The 26,418-nt window shown below is 37.7% G+C and overlaps 1 long non-coding RNA gene across 1 annotated transcript; it reads left to right on the top strand.

Annotated features, from left to right (window-relative positions):
* Nucleotides 1–24,786: 24,786 nt before the first annotated feature.
* LOC115279006 lies at nt 24,787–25,913 on the top strand. Its single transcript, XR_003903157.1, has 2 exons — nt 24,787–24,866; nt 25,822–25,913. It is a non-coding gene; the product is annotated as an uncharacterized LOC115279006 (long non-coding RNA).
* The last annotated feature ends 505 nt before the right edge of the window (nt 25,914–26,418 follow it).

The following is a 26,418-nucleotide window of genomic DNA, read 5'->3' as shown; positions in this document are numbered from 1 at the left end:
TTAATTTTAGGCCAATGTGACCCATACCAGTCTTTAAATGGGAGAACTCAGACAATAAATACATACTGTTTTAAGCCACTAAATTTATGGTGATTTTTTTAACACAGGTATTTGAAACTAACACAGTGCCAATATCAGCTATATGGCAACTATGGAAAGAGGAATAAGAAATTGGGGTTGTCTTATTATGGAAGTGGGGGAGGGTCATCAGAATCTTCATCTGCCACTTAGCCTTATGGCTTTCATCAGAGCAGAGACTGTATCTGCACCCAGCTACTCCTGTCTAGAACCTGAGCAAATGTAACCATCACACAGAGTTTCTCCAAGCCTGAGTCAAACACTTGCTGGACACACAGGTCAGAAGAAGTGACTGAACCCAAGTGCTTCTATTAATCACCTATAGTTTCCTCCTTTATCTCATTTTCTCCCTGAGCCATGCCCCATTCTTGTAAAGACCTCCAGGAAAGTGAAACCATAGGGATATTAGGCCTTCTTTACTACAGTGTTGAGATGTTTAAAGGTCTCATGAGTCACAGTCATTGTGGGTGCTGATTCGGTCTATTCATATGTATTTTTCTACAAACAGAAATGAGGGGCAAGAATAGAGAGGAAAGAAAATGCAATGTCATATAATCATTATTTGTCTCAGTTGGCACTGGCCTTTCCAATGAAGAGGGAAGAGTGTCTACCTCTTTATTAAATCAAGTTGGTTTCTGTGCTCTTTAACCTCATCTGGCAGCCCAGCGCCTGCATTTATGATTCTCAGAGTGGAAACTTGCCATCCAACATCTGGTCTGCATTTGTTTCCCTTTAATTTCTTTACCCGTTCTATCATCTATGCTTTCCTAAAAGCAGTCATCTGAATGGATGTTAATACCTCTTAGAATTTTATATTCAAACCTCTAGCCTGCATCCTGCAAAGAGATCAGATATACCTGGCTAGCCCAAATAGTGCCAAGAAAAAAAAGAAAGCCCCAATTAACATGTAAAGAGTATTCATCATAAACACATTAGAATTATCCTTTCAGTCTGAGAAGGAAGATGCTCTATAAAACAAAATTTACGGTAAGTGCATATCTAAGAGAATGCATCTTGCTCTAAGGGAAAAGAATGGTGCATAGGTCAGGAATAATAAAAATAAGGGGTACCTAGGTTGCTCAGTTGGTTAAGTGGCTGAATTTGGCTCAGGTCATGATCTCACGGTTCATGGGTTCAAGCCACGCACCAGGCTCTGTGCTGACAGCTCAGAATCTGGAGCCTGCTTCAGATTCTGTGTCTTCCTCTCTCTCTGCCCCTCCCTCCCTCATGCTCTGTTTCTCTCTGTCTCAATAATACATAAAAACATAAAAATTTAAAAAATAAGAAAAATGAGAAGATAGACTTGTATTAAAAATGTGTCTCAATTGGTACATGGTTAGCTACAGGAGAGTTTCTGGTATTTGCAGGGATGTCCATCTTAGTCCCTGGGTTCTCCATGGTGGACGGAAGAACAGGGCAGATGTGTGACTCTTTTTCTTAGAGACCAGGTCAACCTTTGGCCATAGTTTGAATTAGTCACAGCATGAAAAGAAAACCCTGGGTAAATTTGTAATATTCAGTCTTTAAAAATCACAACTGGAGCCACATCTGCATTGAAGAAGAGGGCTCTTGGGAAATGTGGCCGCTCTGTCAGCACTGCATAATGCAAGAGAAGGAATGAGCAACCGGATGGAATTAGACTTGTTCTACACGTATGTGTCAGAATTCTATTGAAGTCCAATGGGCCTCAGCATTTTAAAAGCTGGATTTCATATGGGTCATTTGCAAATCTTGGCCTCTGCATGGCAAAATACAGAAGAAAAGTAACTCTTTTCCATTTTACTATCTCTCCGTTTGGTTGAATGAAATTAATTTCCAATCCCAAAGAGTTTATACCTATCAACTCCTTGAATTTATATTCAACTCCAGAATGGGCCAACTTGATTTAACTCCCCCACTTGGATGCACCATTTGTTTGCCACTTAGAATGTTATTCTGCTTTCTGAGTATGTCCTCATATATGGTACTTTTCATGGTGAGTCATCATCTTTTGTCCGTGGCTACTATCCCCAGCTGGAGAATGCCTTCCTAGTCTGGCTTCTTTGGCTTCAGGGGTTGCTATGGAGGAGAATACTCAGGTTTGCCCTTCCAGCGTAGCTTTGGGCTAAGAAGGACAGCAGCGCGTTCCTCTTTTCAGTTTCTACCTTACACCTGGATGAAGACATCCAGGCCACCTAGTATGAGCGTCTTCATCAACCAATTTATGACCTTTAATGCTCTCTAAGAACACCCATTTTTTAAAGTCTTTCTTTTTTGACTCAGAGAAATATGTTTCTCTTCCTTTTTAAAATTCATCACTCAATTTGCCTCTAAATTTACTTCACTACCTTCCCTGTTAAGACTTCCAATTATCTCATATTTTGTTTGTATTCTCAGTAATCTCCATGCTTTCTCCAAAGGCTTGTCTAGGCTTGCTTTGTCTCAAAATAAAAAGCAAAAGCAAAACCGAAAGATTTTCATGACTCTACCCCTCCTCCTCCAATCTGCAGTGTAATATTTCTATTTCTCATCATTGTTAAAAAACAGTTTTATATTTACTGCTTCTATTTCCTACATTTCCCTCAATGATATTTTCTGATTTCTAGTAAACCTGCCCCTCTATTAATCTTCTTCCAATTATTCAAGTCTATGAATTTCTGAGTTTATTTTTTTGAAATTTTGTCTCCATTAGACTTAAATAATCCCATTTCTGCTCTCCAGTAGCTCCTTCTACAATTTGTCTTTAGCTTTCCTTTATCTTACTCTTGGACTCTTCCACAAGGATCATTGTCCAGTTTATAACATTCTCTTGCCACCATTTCCTCAGAAATATTGCATATCCTATCACATTGCAGACAGTTACAGATTGCGCAGTATTCTAACGGAGGGAAACCTAGTAATTTTATTATAAAAAGAAATGAAAGAACAGTATGTGTGAGCCCCATCACATTCATTGTGCTTCAGCTTTCCTATTTGTATTAATTTTCCAAGAATCTCTAATGCAAAATCTTGCATCAAACTTTGGCTCTTCCTACTGTCTTGGAAATGTATCAATTCTTCCTTCTCATTATATTTTATTAACCTATTCCACAGATGTACTGTTATGGCCACTTTTTTTTAAGCTCTCATTACCTAAACTCTGATAACTTGGTGCAGAATCCTCTCTTAAGAATACACAGCTTACTGGGAGAGACAGAAATGCAAACAATTATATATTCCAAGGCAAAATAGAACTTATGTACAGTAACAATATAAGCAACTAACTCAGGGAATGCTTGTGACTGGCTTGGCACATTTTAGCTATGCATAAGTTGTTTAATTTCATTATACTCAATAACTTCTTATTCAGCTACTATAAAGAGCTAAAAGCTAATCCCTTCTCTGAAAAAAGTAGAAAGAGAAGAGCTGTGTATCTATGCCCGGATTTCACCAGCCAGTTTCATTAAAAGGACAGATGATAAGGAATTTCTCTAAGAAATAGAGAAATAGAGAAATTCCGGTAGAATTCAGAAATTTTACTAGGCTGTATTGAAATTTAGCATTTCCTTCCATTACAAAGGTAGGAAATACACACACACACACACACACACACACACACACACACACACACACTTGTGATTTGTCACTGGATTTCTAGTGTTTCATACTTCAGTGCTGCAAATGTTTCAAAATATTATTTAAGTCACATGTAAGTAATTGAAGTTATAGTAATTGCTAGTAGTTCTTTTTTTGTAAATGCATTAATAATCATATATCACAAATTTAATATGTTGATAACTATTTCCATACATTGGTTTCTATTTTAACCTTATGTATGTTATTGTATGAACCTGAAAAAATCCTACATTTATTCCAGGAGAGGCTCATGCATTTTACACTAGAGTGTGATGTGCCTAAGACACAAAAAGGCAAACAGCTCCAAAGGAAATCTCGTGCTTTGGAAGGTCAGGGGAGGGAAAGACTGACAAGATTGGGGTGGAAGTAGCTTTTCAGGGGAAGCAACACTCCAGGGATGTGAACATTTGCAAAGTCATGGAATATGAATACTGGGAAGAGTCATCAAGATGGGTAGAGTGAAGTACCATAAATAAGGAAATAAAGGCACAAATGAGAATGACTCTCTCAACTGAAAGATGTCTTATATTCCTGGGGCACAGGCCACTTCTAATGGCATAAAGGAATTAGCATGCATTTCATAGTAAGCCAAATATCTTCCCCAGAAAGCAACATCTACCCTTACAGCATCTGATTCAGTGAGTCTGCAGGTTGAATCCTTGTCTTAGTGCTATTTTTTTTTTACTCATATCATATACAAATTTTTTACTAATGAGTTTCCCATCCTCCCTACTTGGTTTCTATGTGGTCTCAATTATGTAGTACAAGATGTGAGCAGAAATGATTTGAGAGCACAAAAGAGCAGAATAACGCTTGGAGGGAAGGGGACCTGAAAATGGATAACTCACAGGAAGAGATCAAATCAAGACATGATGTGAAGTGACAAGGCCCATAGGCCATTTTCTAAATTTTCTGCTCATTCACACTCCTGTTCTAATCCCCAGTGGTTTCTAACCACGAAGATAAGCCTCCAACTTTTCTTTGGTAAACCTATGCCCTGATGTGTTCTTTAACTCCATTTAAGTGGCATAAGGTCAACTGATAAAGCTGAGTGTATAGTAGGCAAACAGAAGAACTTGGCTCTGGGCTAAACTGCAATTGTGTTTGAAAACCTACCAGACTAGTGTTTTTTCTAACCTAATCCTCTTCATCATAAATTTCCTTAAGAGAGAATCTCTAAGGTTTCTTCCTCTATAATTCTGGTTTTTGTTTGATTCTTGACATATGTTCATTTGTTATTTTTGAGCTGATTGTATATACTTTTTCCTAAAATCTACATAACAGTTGATTAACTACATGTCAACCTTGTTACAGAGCAGACCCTGAATTTTTGTTTTGTGTGTTTGTTACTTCATGTGGAGTAACCCATGAGTAGGGATAGCAGGGACCCCCTTCTGTCTCGGCCTTGAGTCTAGATTAAAAACAGCAGATATGGAAGTAAAGGAAGCTTCTGGAGCATCTTCACCAGGGATTAGTTTGCTTTACAATTTCATAGATTTAATTGTTTGCTCAACTCTGAATCCACTTATTTTTGCCCCACTCACTTCTGTAGCTTATTCCAGCCCAAACTTCCCCCAATAGAAGAAAAGCTCATAAAATAAATGTTAACTGCTACCAAAGGGAATTCTGACAGGCACCCTGGATGCAGTGGTATTGCCGTTACGAAATTCAGACCTTTACCACTGAAGCTGAGAGAGAAAGTAAACACTTGAGACAAGGCTTATAAATAACTTTGGAAAACTAATTCTAGGGATGGTGTGTGTACCTTGCTCACTGGGACTCCTTGTTCTTTGCTACATCACCTCCAGCCTGACTACCTACCTTCAGGTCAGAATGGATATTGAAAAAGATACAGACTCTCCAAACATTACTGATTTTCCTTTTTGCATGTAAATTTGTGTCACTCGGTTACAGGTGATGTTTAATCACACCAAATTACACTCATCATTTGTGTGTGGCTCCCTCAATTCCAAGTTCTGGCAGTCCACCTTTGTGCCTACAATTGCCGCCATGGAGACCTGCACACATAGACACTAAAGGGATTTTAGTGTGTCAGAGTTTTAGTATGTAGTTGATGTAAACATATCACCAGGTCGCTATTTGATAAAGGCGTTCAGGATTCATAATTCTTAAAATTACCCTCTGACAATCCACTACTGCTTAACTCTGTAATGAGTGTTGAAAGTGGGTTTGACACTAGGCTCAGTGCAATGGAGGGAGGAAGAAAGGATATATTTCCAGAGAGATAAGCCTACCAAATGAACCCATTAGTAGAACATATAGAAGCAATATATGAGAGTATTTAATTAAGCACAGTATATTTCAGAAGATTTAAGATAATGCGAAAACCTATATGAATGAAATATGGAGATCAGTCTCTTTGGTAGTAGATGTCAAAAGAGAGCCAGAGAGATGTCCTGATTCTTATGGTCAGGGAAACAAGCGAAAGTAGGGAGAGAGCAATGATAATGGTACATTTCAAAAATAGAATGATTTGTATATGGACGCCCCAGGATGGTAGTTTAGTGTGAAAAACGAGTCAGTGGGGTGCATGGATGTCTCAGTCAATTAAGCATCCAACTTAGGCTCAGGTCATGATCTCACAGTTCGTGAATTCAAGCCCCACATTGGGCTCTCTGCTTTCAGCGCAGAGCCTGCTTTGGATCCTGGATCCTCTGTCTCCCTCTCTCTCTGCCTCTCCCCTTTTCAAAAATAAATAGACATTTTTTAAAAAGTAAAATTGGAGTCAGTCTTTGCGGCTTGAGAGAGTTCAAGTTCCAGCTCTGGTCTTTGCTAGGGTGGGTAGACATAGCTGAACATGTTCCTCCAAAACTCGCAGTTTCCCTATCCATAAAATGAAGATAATGCCATTGCCTAGCTCACAAGATTGTTGTAGTAATAAGTACAACCGTTAAAGTTTTTAAAACAGCGCTCAACACCTAGGCAGCAATCAATAAATATTAGCTGTTATGTTGTCATTACATTAAATTGGTTGGTGCAGTAGAATCTGATTGTGTAGATGTTGGAAAATCTACAGAAGTTTAAGTTTTTGGTTAAAGGACACGGGGAGTGGGAATGCGGAGGCTTTGAACCATTGAAACAGGCATTGTGGTGGAAAATGTAAATACAGTATGTATAAAGCAGCCAGCGAGCAATCTCCATTCGTAAGCTTTGCCACTGGGCGTCATCACCCACTTTAGGCTAACAGTGTGCCAGGTATTGAGGCATATAGAGGAGTAGAGATGAGTCTGCACCCAGGAAGAATTGGACATTCTTTGGAAATGCAAGACAAACATATGGGTAACATTTAATTAAGGGCGTCAGACCATACGGGAGGAGATGCCAACGTTAGTGATTACAATTGGCATTTCCAAATGTTTGACCCTAAACCTTTTGTTGCTCTGGGCTTGGCCACAACCTGAGAGATAAGGGGGTGAAGGACTGGGTAGTGAAACCTGAATCACTGACTGCCAAGCCCTAGGAGTTGTCTGTGTCCATGGAAGGAAGTGACATTCTGTTTTTTTTTTTTTTTTATGTTATTTATTTTGAGAGACAGAGAGAGAGAGAAAACGAAAGCAAGCTAGCAAGGGAGGGGCAGAGAGAGACAAGATGAGAGAGAAAATCCCAAGGAATCTTCACACTGTCAGCACAGAGCCTGATGTGGGGCTCGAACCTACAAATTGTGAGATCATGACCTGAGCCGAAACCAAGAGTTGGATGCTTAACCTACTGAGTCACCTGGGTGCCCCAGGAAATGACATTCTTAAGTGAGTCAGGAGACTTTTATCTGGACTATTTCTTCCCCAAAAGAGAGTTTGTTTGAAAGAGTCAGAGAAATTAGGGAGAAACAAAAGAACTACAATTACATCAAGAGAGGTTGTCAAGGGGGCAGGACCTAAGAGTATTTTTAAACTCACCTTATAACAATAACAAAAACTTAGCTAATAGTATATGCCAGGCTATGTTCTGAATCCTCCACACAGAGTAACTCATTTAATGTTCCCACCAGTCATATTGGCCATGCTTTTCTGGTTCCTACTGTATAAAAGGGGAGCTGAGGCACAGGGAGGCTGGGGACATTGCCCAGAGCACAGGAAAAAGGGAGCAGAACCAGGAGTTGACCCCAGGTTGCACGGCTCTGGCTCCATGCCCTTTGCCGCAGACCACCATTTTGGCCTGTGGTGGCCCTCCTGGACCTGTTGCTTTCTGACAAGAATTGAGTTGGGGCGCATTATGCACATGAGACATTGGGCTAAGTTTGTATTTTTGTTTTTATTTTTATTTCGAGGACCTGGAAGAGAGGAGAGTGAGAGATGTGATAGGCTATTTGGCTGTCTGTAGATAAACTTTTCAACATGTAAATTTCCTTCAATATAGATCACTGAGCAGGGAACCAACTTTTCCATTTGCAGCCAAGAGATTCCCATACTAAAAAGGTATATTTTCCTGTCACTTTATGTAAACAGACTTTTCCAAATATCTTCCACTTTAAGCCCTCTTTCAAAGAATTTTCACACTGCAAATCTCTCCCTGCTCCTCCCTTGTCTTTTGTCTCTTACCTCTTGACTTACTTTTCCTGGCTTCCAGTGGCCTAAAAAAACTTCATCCAGAGTGCCCTGGTAAAATATGGAAATGCTTTAATCCCTACAAATTTTGCTCAAAATTCTTTTTCTTTTCTCGTTCTTCTACAAATTAAGCCCATTGTGTTTTTGCTACTGAATTTTTTTTCGCCCTTATTCAAACCTGTTATGATGTTGCATGATCATCTGGATTTGCACATGCTGCTCCTTTCCCATCCCCATCTGGCCAATGCCACTTAGCAGTGGCAACCCAAATGAAATAGCATTTCCTATATTGAAACGTTTTGGGCGCCTCCAGAGTGAGATGTCCCCAGAACACTTTGCTCTTTCCTCTATCATTGCACTTAGACATTACACTGTTCCATGTGTCACTGCTCCCCACACCTCTTGTCACCGGCACGTGTTGTTCCACAAGTTTCTGAAGACAAGAATGGTATGTTAGTCACTGTTTTATCACTGGGTTTTGGCACTTACAAAGCTTCTGCAGATGCTGCTTGTTTGAAGATCTGTCCATTTTGAGGATTATATATGGCAAGTATGAAGCCTGGGTGAGGTAATTTCACAAAGCGAGGTTCTCTATTTTTTTTTATTTATTTTTGATACAGAGAGAGACAGAGCATGAGAGGGGGAGGGGCAGGGAGAGAAGGAGACACAGAATCAGAAGCAGGCTCCAGGCTCTGAGCTAGGTGTCAGCACAGAGCCCGATGCGGGGCTCGAACCCACGAACGTGAGATCTGACCTGGGCAGAAGTCGGAGGCTTAACTGACTGAGCCACCCAGGTGCCCCCCAAGGTTCTCTATTTAATGCCACTTCTCTTCCCTGGCACTGAATGCACTTGAGGGACTCAGCATGGTTGTAATGTTAGTTTAACTCACATATAATCTTGAACAGAAACTGCTTCCACAATTTAATCAGTAATCCATTTTGTTACACACATGCACACAGACACACACACGCACCCTAGATTATAAAATTTGAAAAGCAAACTGTTGAATTTGATAACAATTTCCACTATTTGGATGGAAATTCTCCTAATCCACTCTGAGGTTTTCACCTTAGCAAACACCTCCTGGAGTTGCTGATCTATCATATCCACCCTTCTTCCCCGTTCGTAGGCTTGTTCATGCTCCGTTTCTGAAGTGTCTCCTGTGACCCTTTGCTGCCCTCAAAGATTAAACTGTGAATTGGTGTTTGACCACTGCTGAGGCAATCATCTCTCTTTTTGTCCTCACAGCTTCAGGTAGTCTCTTCTCAGTTCTTGACTGGAGAGGTCATGGTGGCCTGAAGATAAAGGCTTGCACAGGGGGGGAAAAAAAGAATAAGCAGATAAATAGAGATGGGAGGTTGCTTTCTGGAGAGACAATCAGAATAACTGTGGTCTCTGATATTAAAGTTCCTGGTTCCAACCCCTCATGGTATAATTGAGGCTAGTGGTTTCTTTTTAAATGATGTATTTATTTATTTCTTTATTTAGAGACAGAGACAGCATGAGTGGGGCAGGGGCAGAGACAGAGGGAGACAGAGAATCTCAGGGAGGCTTCACACTGTCAGCATCCAGCCTGACATGGGACTCAAACTCATGAACTGTGAGATCAACACTTGAGCTGAGATCAAGAGTCGGACACTTAATGGACTGAACCACCTAGGTGCCCCAATGTAATTTTAAGAAATATACTGTTGCATTCAGTAAAGGTCTCATTTCTTAAATTGGTTTGAATAGGTGCTCATTATGACTACAAATATATGAATTAATCACTGCTTTCATCGGACAATGTTGCATGCAGAGTTTGAAATACTCATATATCCCAAGTCTACTAACTTTCTTCAAGGCCAAACTCAAATTCTACCTCTTTTTTTGAATTTTTCTCATTCTATAGGCATGCTTTTTTTTTTTTTTTTTTTGCAGCAAACTTCCAAATTGTGTTACTTATTTTTGTTCATTAATTTACTTCTCAAGTCAACACGAATGGCTTAACACTTGCCATGTGACAGGCAGCATGCCAGGGATATAAAGGTAAACAAGATGGAATGTTGTCCCCTTAATGTTCAAGGCCTTTTTCAAGAGATTCACAACAACAACAAAGTTCTATAGTGTAATATGTTACAATCAATGTAGAAGTTTGCATGGAACACCATGGAAGGAAAGTAAAGGGACAACAAAATCTGCTTCACAGGGGGAGGGATGGTTTTCTTTTCTATAGTAGAGTTAGCTGCTCATCATTTTATCTCCTTCCCCTCATTAAGTAAGCAGAGGGTACAGTAAGCATCCATCCTTGTAACCTGAACCAAGCATCACTTTCCAGAACCAAGAGGACTCTTTTTCTCAGATCAAGTTCCTTGAGGAACAACTCCAAGATGGGGATTTATAAGCAGAAAATTATTGGGCAGGGTTCTTGGCATCCATACCTCTAATGGCATAGAAAAACAAGACCGGACAGAGAGAAAAAATGAGCTGTGAGAAATGATTGTCATGGAGACCTCCCTCATCCAACAGGGAGCCCTGGAAATGAACAAATTCTTGAGAATTTCCCACTTGGAGGCAGATGGAGCAGGCCTTTGTGCCCTTGTCTGGATCATTCATTGGATATGGGCTGGCTCGTTGGAAGGCTACACACTTGGACAAGAAAGCTCCCTTCAACTGAGTCAATTCCCAGAGAAGTCAGCTGTGAATTATCACACACCTAAATTCACAGAAGCTAGGCACTGAGTGCCTCATGCTAAGGGTAGATGGACCTGGGTGTCACCTCACAGCAACTTGCAAATGATAGTCACTCATTAACTATTGGTGGAAGTTCAGTTTTATATGTCAGCTTTCACTATTCTAAAGTTTTATTTTTTCAGTACCACTGTGCATGTTCTTACCTGAGTACTGGATTCTTCATTATTTTGTGAACTTTGGCTCTGAGCTCATTTGATATTTATAATTGTCTTGTGGAGAACTAAGCTCCCTGGGGTTGGAAAACTGCATATCCGAATCATGCATAGTTCTGGTCAATAGACAAGTCCTCCCTTCCTGTATCACTCAGCAATCAGAATTTCAATCAATTGAAATTGATTGAAATTGATCTTGTGGTTCTAAAGACATCAATCATGATCAAGACATCCACAGTTGACAACAAAGATAACAGTTAAGGGGAAGTGGTATCATATGCTAATGAGCTGGGAGTTCCTTGGACTTAGGCCAAGTTAGAGGGAATGATAACTCTAAAAATCTAAATCAAAGAGATTTTTTCCTTGTAAAAGCAGCTTAAATCAACACAAGAAAAGCAGCCAATAAATTGGTAAAGCAAGAAAAAATATAGTATTTTATAGTCTTTGTCAAATTAGCCAGTTTAATTCATTTTATTGAAATAGTCTAGACCCTCTTCTATTGGAAGAGGATCCCAAAGCTCCCACTAAATGTCAACTTTGATCAGCACATAAGCCGGTATATGTTACACCTTTTGGCAAAAGGATAGCCACGTGAGCTCTGATTCTGAGTTTTTCAAATGGTTGGCTTATTGACTATAACCTCAACCCTATTTGAGAAACTTTGTTGAGAGTTGACTTGGTTTCTAAATTCTGAAATCCAGAGAATTCTACCAGGAGAACACTCTTTTACATGAAAATGGAGCAATCTGTCCCTGGGAGGTTAGCAGACTGTGTGCTGGTTTTCATTGCATTACATGTGGCAATAGGGAGAGGGGGGTTTGTGGAGAAGCTAATGATGATCCATTTGAGGGGATCACGGGAAACTTGGCCATTTCTGTCATTGATTCAACTTCTTTCTATAGGTTGGGGATATATCCCCTGGTACCTCCTTTTAAGGTAGGATGACCCCACCAAATAAGTTGAGCAAATCTATAAAAAGTTAGGTTATTTAATACCAGCCACTAGAAATAATCTAACGTTAGATTCTGTAGTTCTCTACTGTCTTAGCCCACTGCACCAACCCTGGTCCTATTGCCTCTTTCTCTTCCTCCCTCTGCCCGCCTTGCTTTAATTTATTTCTCCTTTCTAACTTCTTTTCTAAAATATCTTGGGGTACCTGTGTGGCTCAGTCAGCTAAACATCCTACATTAACACAGGTCATGATCTTGTGGTTCATGAGTTCGAGCCCCACATCCATCTGTCTGTAGTGACAGCAGCCTGGAACCTGCTTTGGATTCTGTGTCTCTCTCTTTCTCTCTGCCACTTCCCTGCTCATACTCTGTCTCTCTGTGTCCCTCAAAAATGAATCAATGTTAAATTTTTGTTTTAAATATCTAGATTATGATTTAATTTTAACCTTTGGAAAGCAGAGATCATTTAATCTAATCTTACAAAACAAGGCCTATGACTCCAATATCTTCCAAAATTTTTTGTTCATCTTTGGCTGAAAGACTTATACGGACTCATTTCACTGTGTCTGGAGACAGCCTTCTCCCATGCCATCAATCTTCTATTGAGTACCTACAAAGCATCAGACACAGTGCTATAAAGAGAACCTAGTCTGGATAATTCTTGTCTTTGGATATACCTTTCTTTCTTTGAAGTAGAAATCTTCCCTCTTTGGTTTCCAGGCACTGTTCCTTCCTATACTTGTTAGGGTCACACAGTACAAACTTTAGGTCTCCCATTAACAAGATTTAAGGGTAGGCAGTATGGCGTACTATCTGGGAATTTTACTATATGTCAGAAAATGGAAAGTGTTCCAATTCCAACTTGTTTTTTGCTGTGCATCTGCTACTGCATCTGTCTATATTTAGAGTTTTGGGGTAATGGGTAAATTAGGAGTTTGATCCCCATGTAAGAATCTTGGTTTTATCTTACTGAATAATTCTATTTCTTTATTCAACAATCATTCCAGGGACATCTGCAATGCTGGAAACACAACATTGCCTTAGTCATGGTCCCTGCCCTCCAGAAAACCACAATTTGAGGTGGAAAATGAGATATAACACAGATAATAGCAATAAAGCAGAGCCTGTCACTCTGAGTTCAGCCTTTGGTTAGACAGGTGAATGATTAGACAAAGTATTGGATTAGACTCTTCGTTTGCATAGAAAGAAATGAGGTTGCTTTTATTTAATGTTGCAAAATGAAATCAACAGTTAAACAAGGATTTTCATTCAATCAGAATTTATTGAACTTGATGTTTGCCTGGCACATACTCCATTAGGCACTATAGATAATAGCAAATAAATAAAATGCTTCTTGTTCTAATAGAGATCACATTCTGGAGGGTGAAGCAGAAAACTATACTGTAGGAAGTAGTGATGCATAAGTAATCTTCTTCAATGATGAGAAGTTTCTGGAAAAACCCAGAACACTTCAAAAATAGCACCGATGATGGGCGACTGGGTGGCTCAATTGGTTAAGCATTGGACATCAGCTCAGGTCACAATCTCACAGTTTATGAGTTCAAGCCCCTTGTTGGGCTCTGTGCTGACAGCTCAGAGCCTGGACCCTGCTTTGGATTCTGTGTCTCCATTTCTCTCTGCTACTCCCACAACTCCCACTCTGTCTGTTTCTCTCTCAAAAATAAATAAACATTAAAAAATGTTTAAAAAACAACAAAATAAAATAAAATAGGATCTCTTTCTGTAGGAAAGTTCAAAATTTTACATGGAATCAGTAAAAATTATTTTATGCTAAGTGCTAAAATATCGAAGACTTAAAAGATTACCACAAATGACATCTTTCTTTTTCTTACCTTGATATTTGGTGAAGAGTAGAATATTGATCTCATTTTTCCCTGAAGTTATCTCCTCCCAGAATGTGGGCTTATATGATTTCCCTCATTTTTCACTTCAGATCAGGAGTGCATGTGGGTAATGACTGGTGACAGTACACTGGATAGGCAATGCTCTGTTTGAGGTCACAGGAGTAAAGTAGCTGATTTTGCTGTGGGACAAAACAGGACTGAAATTCAGACAAGGAAAGGCTACAGAATTCTTGACTACTCCTGCTCAATATTTTCATAGAAACCATAAAATGTCAAAGTCTCTTAGTAAAGAAGAATAATAAGTCTTTGTTTTCTTCTGGAACAATTCCCTAGAGACTTAGATCAATCGAAAGGATGCCTCTGGGCTATGTTTTCTGGGAGGAGATCTTTGAAGGTATTGTTTTAGAGGCTATAAATCTACTCTTGTGTTTGCGGACTGTCCAGACCAGACTTAATCACTTATTAAGAATCATTTGTAAGACCAAGGAAAAGATAGGCCTACCCTTAAGGACTTTTATTTTCTTAAATCTTGCCTCCATCTCTTGCAGATCTCACCAGGATATGAAAAGAGTCTCAGTTTCTCAGTAAATCAAATATATCTCACTGGATTCTGAGACCAGGGAATTAAGAATCAATATGATGCTAAGATACGAAACTTTCTGGATGACACAAAACCACCTACAGGCAAGATTCAGCAGTAAGAAAAATAAATAATACTGTGTAGGGGCCAGAATGACATGCTTTACATTAACAAGGAAGAAATGGTTCCAAATCCTGCTTTCAGACTGGAAGCCATGAGGTTCTCATTAGCACTAATGGGATAGGGCCTGTGAGGAAAGCCAGACAGATGTGCTTTGGGAGGCGTATTTAAATACTGAGCGGTAACCTTGTGCAGAAGAGTCTTTCGCAATGACTTGTAAGGAACATTTCTTATATCCATTTGAAAATGACCTAGAAGCAACGAGCCAATTGATACCTCTCCTCTGAGTAATGCAAGCCTTAGAAGTCTTCACTCTCCAGACAAGACAATGTCAGTGGCCCTGATCTTCCTCTATAGAATCTAGGAAATGTGGGAGGTGAGAAGAGAAAAACTACATCACAAAAGACAAGTAAGATGAACAGTTTGATGCTGATTTTGTCAGGAAAGTTGGAGTGGTTACTGGAACAAATCAGTTTATAATACTTATGTGTCAAGCTGTTAATCGGCAAGAATGAGTTAACAGTACACCGAGCTTTACTGCAAGAACACATAAAAAGGTGAAAAACAATAGGAAATCTTTTTAAAAATCAAAAGAACTAGATCTCAGGATAACCATGACTTTGTTTGGGACCCAAATACATCTTTATCAGGCTGATCTTCTCTGGACTCAGTTTCCCCATTCTCCCTCTTTGGCGGTATTCTTCTTCCTGGCCAGAGTGGGTCTGTTAGTGCAGCAGGCACTGTCAGTAGTAAGGCACAGCTTATTTACAGAACAGTTAAAACGGAAGATAAAGTATCCACGCTGAATTTTCCTGGGAATATAAAGACCGGCAGCCTTGATCTCTCAATGCTGAGCATCTTAGGGTCAATCTAAGCTTCTTGGCTGAAGGGTTAGATCTTCTTCATAGTTACAATCAATGTTCTTGGGTTATTATAGGTTCTGGAAATATTTAATGAAGTTGACACTTACCACGCTCTTATTAAATACCTAAAAATGTCTATTGCCTTCTATATTGAAATGTTTAGATCAGCTTGACAATTAACCACGTGGTAGGAATTCAGTCACTAAAAAGCCTTTCTGATCCAGAGTGAACTTTTATTTTCCTCAGTGTCTCACACTGAAACAGTGAGATTTATCCGTTAGCCTTTATTTCATACATTGTTTCCCCATCATGATAGTCTTGATTGCCATAAAGAACAGAATAGGCTGAAATTGAGGTGAGTTTGTGAAATACTGCTGCGAGAGGAGTTTATATAAAAATAGCCTTTGTCTAATTCCATCCACTTCCCTATTCCCATGGGATTCATTTAGAGATTATGGCATCCATAAAATTAACAGTATTCTGTGACTCTGTCATATTTGTTTCTCTTTAATATTCTGGAATATTCAAATACCATAAGTCTGATGAAGTGTCTTAAGATACACTGCTAACAACTTGCAACAGCGAATCTATTGAAATAAACCGGTTGGTGATTTTGTGAGAAAATGCGGTTCTTATCTTTGAAATCTGTTCTGAGCCTCTAGGAAGAATGATTTTCTCCTTCTTTAACAGCAAGCTATGTGTTTGTTCTTCTATTTCTTGTGTAGTCTACTAAGCCTTTTAAAAAATGTTTATTTACTTTTGGGGGGTGGGTGGCAGAGAGAGAGAGGGAGACACAGAATCTGAAACAGGCTCCAGGCTCTGAGCTGTCAGCACGTAGCCTGACACAGGGCTCAAACTCACAAATTGCGAGATCAAGACCTGAGCCAAAGTCGGATTCTTAACGAACTGAGCCACCCAAGCGCCCTTATTAAGACTCTTTCACACCCCAAACCATTTACATCAGTTTGTTTCATTAGATATTAGGCTTCAAGAAAGCAGAGATCATTTTTTACTCATTTTTAAATCCTTCCCAACTTGCTTATATCTCAAAATTTCCTCCATATCAGTTCTAAGGGGGAAACTCCCCACAGTTTATTAATAAGTAACTCAAAATTTTAATGTGAATGCAAGTGTCAAAATACTGTTTTAAAAAGTTATTACACTAATCTTTTTATGATCTTTGCAATGCAATGGTCTCCCAAATGGGGAACATGCATCCTAAGATACATGTGAAAATCTGAAAATCATTAAGTGAAGGAAGAAAATATCAGAAAATAGATTTATACTCAGATTTGGCTCATTTTTTATACTTCCCATCAGAAATTCTTCAGTTCTTCAAATGTGAATTCACTGAGCATGATCATCTCAAGAACTTAGCCCCTAATGGTTGGAAAGGGAAAATACATTTATAGAAAATCAGGATTCATGGAAAGTAACAAATGTACATACCCCCAAATTACATCCTTCTCTTAATATTATTTTTTAATCTTTTTGGTTTCTTCTCCCTTTCCTTCAGTTAGGTTACTTCTTCTTGTAGAATATCTATGTAAGAAATGCATAATGTATGACATGCAATTAATAAATCAGTCAAATCAATAAAAGTTAGGAGGCAGCCAGGATTTAAAATACATACAAAAAATTTAAGCCACTCCCAAAAGTAAAATAAAATGTATGCAAAAATAATGGATAAATGATGACATGAAGAATATATGTATATAGGCATACACTCATAATCACATTTCATTTACCTTAGGATGTCTTTAAATGCTAAAATATACTAGCAATTTAATAATATTCCCTGAGGGGAGATCAAGAAGTTCTATATTAAATGAGTATATGAAGTATAATGCTCTTAACAATTATAGAAATGTTAAGGGGCGCCTGGGTTGTCCATTCAGTTAAGCGTCCAACTTGTGATTTCAGCTCAGGTCGTGATCTCACAGCGGTGGATCAAGCCCCTAGTTGGGGTCTGCACTGATGCTGCTTAGAATTCTCTCTCCCTCTGCCCCTCCCCCTAACACGCAAGCACACATGTGCATGTGTACACACACATGCTCTCTCTAAAAAAATAATCTATCCATTCACTTTAATAATGTTTCAGAATCTGTTATAATATTAAGATGTTTAAATAATTTTTTATCCTTTAAATTTTCTCCGAAGTAAAATTAAAGCTACTTTTTTGCATGGACCTCAAGTATATTGTAGTATGGAGGTGGAATTTAAGGAAAGGCATTAAGCAGGCTGTGTTGTAGCTTATGGGCAAGTAATACATTGTATCATGTATCTTGAATGTATCATTGATAAGCTGCTATATAACGATTGCCACTTCAGATAGCTGTGAAATTAGGTGATTAACTAGTTGTTACTTAACCCTCTAATTTCTGTATAAGTCTAATTACATGAAATAGAAGTTGGGGTTCTGATCTTTTACTTTGCTTATCCATTTGGAGTGTCATTGTAACTACTGTATTGTAAATGATGGAAAATAATTGCATATGTTAAAAAAATAGTGTTATATTCTAAAAAAAAAAATAAAGTTACAAAAAAAAAAAATTTAATGCTACAAATCCTGAACCAAACAACCCTGATTTTGTAAATACTTTTGAACACTAGTAAATCAAACAAACAAACAGACTCAAAAGCCTGGGTGATTTGTATGCAAATGAAAGAGTTACTTCAAAATCAATAAATGACAGTTCAGAGCAGTAGGGTGTGTAAATGTTAATAGATCTGTAGAGATATTTAATTAATGGATATGTAATTAATCATTAAGTATTGATTAGTAGACAATGTGGAATTCTATATGAATTCTAAAGAGGATTTTTTTTCTTCAAAATAGCCTCTACCAATATTTCGCTTGTTGTGGTAAACTTTTGTTTAATTAATGCAGAAATATATTGCTGCTAACAGAGATTGTTGTTGCCCTGATTTAAAAAAAATACCCATCAAAATCTGGCCATGGTTGATAGAACTCACGCCAGTTACTTTATCACATAATGTAAGAAGTTGGAGAATGGAAAATGTCAAAAGGAGATCCTGTGGTAACACTGAGATAAGGAAATGAAAGATGGAACATCCTTCCTAGAATTACAGACAGATTGAAGAGGTTGGAGCACTGGAAATCTAGACGCTTGGGGCTCCTGGCTGGCTCAGTCACTTGAGTTCTGACTTTGGCTCAGGTCATGATATCACAGTTTGTGAGTTCAAGCCCCACATTGGCCTATGTGCTGACAGCTCAGAGCCTGGAGCCTGCTTCAGATTCTGTGTCTCCCTCTCTCTCTGCCCCTCCCCTGCTGATCCTCTGTCTGTCTCCTCAAATATAAAATGAAACATAAAAAAGTTTTAATATCCATTTGTTTATACACAAAATGTTTATCACAATATTAATTATAAGTACAACAAATCAAAATAATATGTAAATGATATATAAAACAAATGTGCAGTAATTAGGAAAATGGTGAAATAATTTATGGAAACTACATCTACTGAACTGATTTATGCAGGCATTAAAATTGTTTTAACACCATGTAATAATAAGAAAAATACATGGGATAGTTAATTATGTGCAAAAAAGTTCACAAAATTATCATACACCTATATAAGTAACAAAGCAAAATAATAGAACCAATGTTAATATTCAAATACAAAATATTAAAATAAAATTGAAAAAGATTAAGTGTGCTTATCTTTGAAGATGGTACCTGAAGTGATTTTATTTTCCTTTTTTTCACTAATTTTCTTAATATTCCATCATGAGCATAAATTTTAAGTACTAATATTAAATACAGTTTTATTTTTAATAAAATAACTGTTCTTAAACACAGTTTATTTTTAATAAAAATAACTAAAGTTTCCTGGGTGACTCAGTTGGTTAAGCATCCGACTTCAGCTCAGGTCATGATCTCACGGTCTGTGAGTTCAAGCTCTGCCTTGGACTGCGTGCTTACAGCCCGGAGCCTGGAACCTGGAACCTGCTTTGGATTCTTTGTCTCCCTCTCTCTCTGTCCTTCCCTCACTCACGCTCTATCTCTTTCTTTCTCTCAAATATAAATAAATGTTAAATTTGTTTTTAATTTTTCCGAATAAAACTGGAAAATATATACAACATATAATTATAGAATTCCAGCTGCATACGCATTTTCATGTCAGTTGATTAACTTAATTATCTCTGTGACCTTAGAAATTGCTAAAAAATCCAAAACATCTCACACTCCGAGAAGATGAATGAAAGTTATGTTTTCATTCATGAGAGGACAAACCATTTCACATGTTAAATACCAGCTGCTCCAGGGAAGGCACAGACTCAACTTGCTTGTCCTGGGCACCTATTCAGTCTAACTCTAACCATTATTTCCTGTTGTACGTTCTGACTGTCTACCATATGCGACTAGACCCATCAGCTTGGCTCCTTCTCCAGACCAGATAGGAGGGGACAATTTGACATAATGACTCACAATCAGATTACAAAGAGGACAAAGTTAATATTCTTCTAAGAGATATTTCCATTCCATTAGCAGATCAGACAAATAAAAATGTATGTAACAGAGAAATTTCAGATCAAACAACCATGTATAATAATAGTGATCTTTAATATTAATAAGTTAAAATACATAAATCTAGTGTAGGTAGTAAGCATATTGAACAATGAAAACATTAATGAAGATATTAGTATACTCACAAACATATAATAATGCACTATGTTATAGCTAATATTTAATTTTATGCTTGATTCTGGAGAGTATTTTATCTGCCTCTCACATATCCACTCACTTAAAACCTCACAACAGGGGCTCCAGGGTGGCTCAGTTGGTTAAGCATCGGACCCTTCATTTCAGCTCAGGTTATGATTTCATGATTGTAAGTTTGAGCCTTGCTTTGGGCTCCTGCCAACAGGGCAGAGACTGCTTGGGATTCTCTTTCTTCCTCTTTCTCTGCTCCTCATCTGCTTGCTTGCACACATGTGCTCCCTCTCCTAAAATAAATAAATAAACTTAAAAAATAAAAACTTTAGGGGTGCCTGAGTGGCTCAGTCAATTAAGTGCCTGACTTCAGCTCAGGTGACGATCTCATGGTTCGTGGGTCCAAGCCCCGTGTCGGGCTCCATGCTGACAGCTCAGAGCCTGAAGCCTGCTTTGGATTTTGTGTCTCCCTCTCTCTCTGCCCCTCCCCTACTCATGTTCTGTCTCTCTCTGTCTCAATAATAAACATTAAAAAAAATTAAAAAAATAAAAACTTTAAAAACTAAAGAAAAAACCTCACAAGAACCTTGTAAATGAAAGTAAAGTCTTCCATTTTAAATATGGAGAAACTGAGGCAGACACAAGAGTGTTATATAGCATGCTTAGAGTCAACAAATCAGGTGTATAGATCAACTCCAGTCATGTCCTAGAATGTGTCATATACCGGCTTCCTGTATTTGTTGACAGAAGCAAGCTCCCTATGTTCGAGCAATCCAGTGTAAGCCCCTGCTCTTCCCTATCTAAAAGGACAGTCATTTAAAAAATGATTTAAATGCCTGATACTTGTTTATTGTTAGCGGTGGGGATGTAAAATAAAAGATAATGATTTAGAGATATAGAATCTGACCGACCAATATGACCTCAAAACTCTACTCTGCCACCCACAGTTATGAAATCAAGCAATTTGGTTAGCCTTTGTAAAGCTCAGTTTTTTATTGTTATTCATATGGAAAAGGGATAAAATATATCACAGTGTCTTATGGGGTGTGAAAGAGAAAATTCATGTAAAATATTTAACGTAGTGGCTTGGCATACAGTAAAGATTCAACAGAACTCAAAATACAGACATATGTACCCATTTAGAACATACACATGGCAATGAAGTTCTTGCAAGCTTTAAGTGTTGAGGATACTATTTATATGCTTTTTAAAGCCCCAATTAAAAAAAATCAACCTTAAAACATTCATTAATCTCACAGTCTGACAAATACAAGATAGTGCAATTGCAATTAAGAATGGAAGCACAATTACCTTTTTCTCTTTAGTTAATCAAAATTATGAAACCCTACTTGTTTCAACATAGAGACGTATAGCTCCCCTTACATGTGTTCAATTTTAACATTTATGTATAGAGTTAACCTCCTTAAATCATCCCCCTCAACAAATGTTTTTGTTGGAGATTCTTCTTCCTTTTCTTTCCAATGTCACAGCAATACTCTTGCAATACTGACTTGGATCCCAGAGTGTTGGCCAGAGTGTGGGGCAAAAACCCCCATTGGAGTCTCCACGTGAAACTGGAAAAGAATTGAATGAACATGTTGCAGCAGCTCGTCCCCTCCCTGGAGGGCAGATTAGATGACCCAATACAGCTTGTTCATTCGCAGTTTCTATGATTCCTAAACAGAAACAAAACATTGTCTCAACTGAAAAGGGAGAAATGCTGTTTTTTCTGAGAAATGTTTTTGTATGTTTCTGCCCTGCGTGTTCACTATTTGCTGACCCTGCCCACACTTTCAGCCACTCAGATGGACGGCTTCCCATATTCATTGGCAAAATATTTGGAGACATCCTCAGGGCAGAAACTGGTAGGGAAAAAGTAGTTTTTCAGGTTTCTCTATTCAAATAGGAGACATCTTGAGTCATGGACTCTTTCTTGCAAAGGTTTAAGAAAATCTTATACTATATCTCTTCATTTTTTCTAAACCAGTTCTGATTATATCTGTTTGGGAGAAAGGCCATAGCATTATGGTAATGTTAAAGACAGGTCAAGAGGTGCCAGTGAGTAGGAGGACATTAGCTGATGAGTCCCTTATGAACTCCATAAAATGATAAAATATCATGGCTGGAAAGAACCTCAGGGATCTTTTTCCAGCCCAGTTCAAGATCGTAGGGAGCCTATGAACCCAAGATCCAGAGTTTATACTCTTAACCACTATACTACATTGGAAGAAATAAAGATTTTCAATAGGTTTTTAATACTAAATAATCAGTTATAGCAGTTCTTTATATTTGTGTCACACCTTGTTCTGTCCAAAGTACTTTAAAAAATATATTTTATCATTTAATATTGGCAGCCACCTTGTGAGTAAAGAAGACAAGAATGATTTTGCTATTTCTGTATGTTCACACTTGGGTCTCTGAAATGTAACTGACTTGTCTAAGGCAAAATGCATGACTTGAACTGAATGTCTGGACTCCTCATCATCTTGTTTTATAAATGTCATAAAGTAGGGAATGTGTGATTCAGAGAGAGTAAGGTATCCTGTTAAAAGCAGGTGTATGTGTTTGGTGGAAAGCATTCATAGTTTTGTTTACAAGAAATAAAAATTGCTAGAAACCAGAAATGAGATGTTACTTAAAAGTGGAAAGGTAAGCATGTAACCTGACTTTGTTTGCTCGGTCAGTTCACAGTTGACTTACTTAGAGGCCTATGTTCAGTATGTACTGGGGAACAGGAAACATGGAAATGATGATAAAAATACAGGTAATTGTGAGGACTTCAAAGAGTTCTGATTCTATCTCCTGTTTATAGGATATAATTGAATATTATGCTTTTACCTAAAAGGATATTATCTTATTTTTACTAAATGAATTTAATCCATTTATGTTTAACATGATTATTGATATAGATGAAATTACTCCTGCTATGTTATCTAATGGTTTTTATTTGACTTGCTTCTTAACATTTTTCTAGTATGATAATGTATTTTTCACCTTGTTTGGGATCACTGAAGTTATTCTTTATTCTTTTTTCTTTAAGTTTACTTATTTATTTTGAGAGAGGGGCAGGACAGAAGGGTAGAGGGAGAGGGAGAGAGAGAACCCCAATAGACTTGACGCTCAGCGTAAAGTCTAACATTCTATCTCATGAACTGTGAGATTATGTCCTGAGCCAAAATGATGTTTAACTGGCTGAGACTCCCAGGCACCTCAAGTTTTTCTTTATTCTATTTTCTTCTAATTATACAAAATGTGTACTCTTGTTTGTTTTCTTTAATGATTACCCTTACAGAAATAACAAACCTTTCAATTTCCATTTTTCAATTGCATCTTATTTACTAGTAAGGTAAGAAATGACATGACTTCAAATCCCTCTGTCACTGCTGCATCCATTTCAAGATTGTCTCAGAATTAAATTCAGAGAGACTTATTTGTTTTTTTACAATACATATCAAATATAATTTAGATTGAAATGTAGTAAGTAACAATTTATTTGCTGATGACCTCATCTTAAGTGTTTCACTTTTCTTTTTCTTGAATTCATTTGTCATTTTTGCTGATATTTTTCTTGAACACGTATTTCAGAAAGACTTTGTGAGTGTTGAATGTTTTGCATTCTGGCATGCATAAAAATGTGTGTGTGGGTGTGTGGGGGTATATATGGGTGTGTGTGTGTGTATGTGTGTGTGTTTACACCTTAATGCTAGCTCAGTGGTAGAATTTTAGGGACAATGTATGAAATGAATGTAGAAAATGCTAGCTAGGTCCTAACTGAAGAACAATGCTTTTAAAAGAATAGGAGGACCAGATTTTGTTGTACCTTTTTTTGCAAATGTCCAGATTCACTCACCTATTTTACTTTTTAAAATCTGTTATCAAGATCCCTCAATTCTGTATCCCAAAGGCACTGACTTTTCTTAGCTACGTTGATAATTCAGTTCAAGCCACCTCAACCTTCTGCATGACAGTGACCTCCTCAGTGATCTTCCTGCTTCTACCCATGCCCTCTGTAATCGGTTCTGCAAACAGAAAAAAACCACAGGTGGTCATTTTATAACATATGTCATATCATGTTTCTTATCTTCTTTCAGTTCATTTAGCTATTATGTTCCATAAAACAGAAGACCGAATCCTGAGTTCCATTCTGGTTGATATTAGTAATTAAAACAGTTCACTTTTTAATTTGAAGTCTTCCAATGGCTTCATATTTTACTTAAGGTGAAAAAAATACAAATTCTTTTCCATTTTAACTTTATGTGTTTTATGTATTTTCCTTTGTTAGTTCAGTATGGTATCAACAAACAAGCAAGGGCTTAAATTCAAGAACTGGGTGGAGTTGAATCCTGACTCCTTATACTTTGAACCAACAATTTAATCTCCCACAGTCCCATTTCCTCATCTATAAATGAGTTTAATAATAACTTTCATAGTGGGTAGTTATGAGGTTTAAGTGATATAATAAATAGAAAGTACTTTTTATAATGTGTGCATAATCATGGCATTCTCCTTTTTTCTGTCCAAATCTATGAACCCTGTAATGATTCCTGTAAATTATTATTCTTATCTCAACAGCTATTGCCTGATTCTGAACCAAAAAGATGTATTTGATACGTATTATTGCCTCAGACATGGCACATCTTTGAGTGCATATGCTCTCTGATTATCATCATGGACTCTCCAGAAAAGGTAATATTTACTTTCTTCATTCTTTCCCCATCCCTCTTTTTTCTCTCCCTTCTATTTCTTCTACTCCATAAAGTAGAAAGTATGAAGAAAATTTTTTATTAATTTTGGTTTCCATTTATTGAAGTTCTTATTGAATATTGTTTTAATGTACTTTGTCAACAGAACTAATTCTAATAGAATGAGTTTCTGTGAATTCATTACATGAGCATTAGTATTATTACTATCACTTTTTAATATCAATAGCGGTAGAATATTGCAGTTCATTCTATTGCAAGCTTCCAGTAATTCTAGAGAGAAATGATTTTTGAATCATAACTTGGTGCAGACTGTATGTAATTTCTCTGCTGACTTTTCAGCACCACAATATTTATGACTCAGGATGTTTGGGGGAACATAGACATATGTCTGAAAATTTGCTTCATGCTCCCCACCTAAAATCATAATTCTTCAGGCACTAGATTCATTACCCAGCAATCTGTGACCCATGGACACATGTACTCACTTAATACTGAGAATAAACAAGGAGACATAAAGTAATACATAAAACCAAACTTCTCATAATATGTAGGAATCTATTTTATAGAAAGAAGAAATAACTATTTTAAAAGTATGAATATTTGAGCAAAGCTGAGAGACATGATAATTATTACTATAAAACTAGCTAAGGATTGAATGACACTTTTCATAATCTTGAAGTGTCCTTACATATGTTATTTCATTTTATCCTCAGGACAGTCCATGGATTTTGTTTTTGTTGTTGTTATTTGTGGTGGTATTTGTCACCATTCCACAAAGGAGGAAACTGAGAAATAAGGAGTATAATTATCTTGCCTAAGATCCTAAACCCCCAGATGACAGACTCAGTCAAAACCAAGTTTTCTGAAATCAAATCACACCCTCTGATATTACCCTCATCATTCTGTTTATAGGAGTCCCCCTTTTTCTGTTGTTTCAGTGACCCGGGTCAACCTTTGTTTGGAAGCAAGGAGGGGGGTCCTCCATCTGACTTATCATCAGAAGACCAATAAAAATTACATCACAGTGTTATGTCATTCCCCTCACTACATCTCATCATCTCACATCATCCCAAGAAGAGGGACAATAAGATGTCTTGAGAGATTTACTATTAGTCATCATTGATAATCTCATACTGTGCCTAATTCATAAATTAAACATCATCAGAGGTACGAATATATAGGAAAAAACAGTCTGTGTAGGGTTTGAATCCATCTAAGTTTTCAGGCACCCCCTGGAGGGCCTTGGAACACATCCCCGGGAATAGAGGGCTACTTTTCTCATCACTGTTTATTTCAGGTTTGCTTATAGGGTTTCGACACCTCTAGATACTTTGTCCTTGCTTTTCATGACCATCACCAATGCTGCTGTCCTTGCCTTTCATGGAGGCAGCAGTCCTAAGCAGGGACAAGTTCAAGCCCCTTCTCTGCTAACTGACTTGTCATGGAAGCTTGATTATGTCATTTATTGTTTCAATTATTTCAATTATTTGATTCAACTCTTCATTTTTTCCATCTGTCAAAAAGGGAATAATGGT

The sequence above is a fragment of the Suricata suricatta genome, chromosome 15, assembly GCF_006229205.1.
Source record: "Suricata suricatta isolate VVHF042 chromosome 15, meerkat_22Aug2017_6uvM2_HiC, whole genome shotgun sequence".
Lineage (NCBI taxonomy): Eukaryota > Metazoa > Chordata > Mammalia > Carnivora > Herpestidae > Suricata > Suricata suricatta.
This window is presented reverse-complemented; position numbering and strand designations above follow the sequence as displayed.